General features: G+C 26.3%; 1 pseudogene; it reads right to left on the bottom strand.

The window, feature by feature from the left end:
* Nucleotides 1-3308, bottom strand: part of LOC114074700 — a 29956-nt pseudogene that overhangs the window by 13131 nt on the left and 13517 nt on the right.

Consider the following 3308-nt stretch of genomic DNA (forward strand, 5'->3'; position numbering starts at 1 on the left):
ACATCCTTCAAAAGTTATGAGAATAAATCAGTTTATCACTTTTAGATAATAATCTAAAGGTTGTATGATCGTTATCAATAGTAAGCGTTTCTTCGATTGTTTAACCACTTGCGTCAGCCCAAGCTTTTCAAATAAAGTTTATCATCTGGTATCTAACCCTAGGAGATACTCTTGAAATAATCCATTTACTAAGGAGATCCAGATGTTGAGGTGTATCGTATTCTTCTTTTCTACAAGTTTTAGCAGTAGAGTGTCTTTTTATGACCTTCATTTTCGACAACTATGTCCAACTATATCACCTATCATTACTAAAATCCATGATTCTTTTATCAATTGTTGAAGGGATCGAATAATAGCCATACTACAAGGAAATACCGTAATGTTGATTTTATTTATCACTTAAGTCAACAAATATTTAGACAATCATATCAATATTTATTACTCAAACTTATCAAAATACTATTTGAATAGTAAAATTATTATCAATTCTTCATTTATATTTTAAGAATCATCATTTTATCCCTATTAATTAGGTTGTGGATGAATTAAGAACTAGTATTATCATTTTCAAAGAAATTAATTGAGGGTATAATGGCTAAAAATAATTGTCCTCTTTTTATTTGTCAAAATAGACAAGTAATAAGGAACAACTAAAAAAGAAAATACAGACAAGTAATTAGAGACAAAGAAAGTTTTTTTTTTTTTTACCTGTTTTTAGCATTTAGCAATTGCCTAATTAAGTTTGCGTTTGGGTCGCTTTTGGACCAACCCATGTATATTGTTGTGGTTTCTATTTTTCTCAATAAATGGGCTAGACCCAATATAATTTTTTTTAAAAAAATATAAAATATTGTATAGTTAGTATATAATGCAGAAACAGTGATTATGTACCTATTACACAATGATCATACACAAAGTACACAATATATTATATAATATATTATATATGTATAACAAATGTATAAATTAATTTATGATCAACATATAAAATATACAAATTTATGCACATACTATACAATAATTATACATGAATTACACAATGTATATATCTATCTTATTTAAAGGGATATATTATAAATATAAATAAGAATTGTATCAATTATAACCCCAATAAAAACGTGATTATAATAAAAATCCCACAATTACTCAAACTATTAGTCTGACTAAGAAAAGTAAATAATGTTTTGGAAGCAGATTGTAATGGGGTTATCAAATATACATTATAGTAGCTGCTATTTGGGCTAACTTTTCATTTAAAAACTGAAAATTGTGGACTGCTTTGGAAGTAGCTTATTTAGTGAAAATTAAATAAAATGTCCATAAGGTTAAATTTCTTATAAAAAATAGCATACTAAGAAAATAAGTCGTCTATTATAATAAATGGTCATTCGGTATTTTGGCTTTTACAATTGGGAAAATTATGCGAAATGACAAATATCTAGAGTAGATTATGTAATATAGCTCTAGTTTTGATTATTTTTAATCAGTAGGTACAATTTTGCAAAATTTGATACTTACGTTTCTTGATTATATAAAGTCATAACTTATATTCAGTCTCTGATTATATAAATTCAAAATTTATATAATTTGATTCATGTTGTATAAATCGAGTATTTATATTCTCAATCTAGCTATTTTTATAAAAATTATAATAAAACCATAGAAAATTACCCTGTTTTTATACTGACAAACAAAACATACAAATGAAGTTCTGAAAAAAAAAGTTAAATGTATAAATACAAAATTTGTATATTCTTACCTTTTTTTATATTCCAAGAAAATACGCAAATGGGCAAGCGAAATATACAAATCGCAACCTCCATTGGTATATATTTATCATGTTTATATATTTGGAAGTGAAATATACAAACCGCAATTTCCATAGCAAATAAAATTATAGCTAAGTAGCGCAATTACCGAAACTATAGTAATAGAGCTTTATCATATTTATTATCTTTGCTATTTCTAAAACTTTCTCTTTATATTGTTCATTTTTATTCGATTAAGGTTATATGAATTATGTTAACTAACTCAGATATGAACTTCCAAACTTTTGAGATCAAAGTTCCACCAATAATTAACACTGCTCGTATGCTTGTGCTTAGTAGCATAGTAAAAATATATTTACACAATTAACTAAATATATTTTATTTAATAGTAACATATGAAGTTCACAAATATACAATTTTGTAATAGAAAAGGAAGAGTATAGGCAATGATTTAGGCAAAATTAATTTAAATATTTAAAAATTCAATATAACATTAGGTTGTGTCTGATTTAAGAATATGTAAATACTATTTTATTTTTAAAAAATTATTTTCTAGTTCAGTTCAAAGTTAGTCATGATCCAATGTGGAGGATATGATAAGAAGTTAATGACTTTATGATACTTTTTAGTTATAATGATGATGATGATGGTGATGGTGATGGTGATGATGATGGTGATGTTATTGTTGCTGTTGATGATGATGATGTTGTTGATGATGGTGATGAAGGTGATGGTAATGATAATGATGGTGTTGAGATGATAACGATAATGATAATGATGATGACGATGACAATGACGATGACGATGACGTGACGATGACGACGATGACAACGATGATGATGATAGTATGTAAGTAATGGTTGAAATAATTGAGATAAAGTAAGAGTACTGATAATAATATGTAAGTACGGATTAAAGCAATTGAGATAAAGCAAGACCGTAATTGTAAGACCGTAATTGTAATATCTTTTAACTAAAAATGAGTGTTCATTCATGTCCCATAAGTGACAAACATCTTCTTATAATTCAAATGGATTCTTAAAAATGAAAATATATTTTATAAAAGAACATTTCACTTTATATTAAACTCGTAGAAGCACAAGAAAAAAAAGAAGATAAAAGTATACCTTTGTGTTGACTCAAGAAAGGAAAAAAATTTAAATAGGTCAGTAAAATTATTGTTTGGTCAACACTAGACATGCTCATTAGCTGATGGATGTACTATATAAGCGCCGATAAAAAGAGTTAAGGATTGCGCTTCAATACTAAAATCGTAAAAGAAAAGAAAAAAAGACAAAAATAATCTATTTATCTTGACTCAAGCAAGGAAAAAAATTAAATATGTCAAAAAAAATTATTTGTATTGTGAACGCTAGACATGCTCATCATTAGTCATTACAGGTATTATATAAGCACCTATCGGAATAGTTAAGGTTTTCTACATAATTTTGCTTTTCATATAATAAATTATTTCTTAGTATCTCCCCGTTAAGTCAAAAGAAAAAAAATTCTCAAACTGTCGAAGGAATATATAATATA

This window comes from Solanum pennellii, chromosome 11 (genome assembly GCF_001406875.1).
Source record: "Solanum pennellii chromosome 11, SPENNV200".
NCBI classification, from domain to species: domain Eukaryota; kingdom Viridiplantae; phylum Streptophyta; class Magnoliopsida; order Solanales; family Solanaceae; genus Solanum; species Solanum pennellii.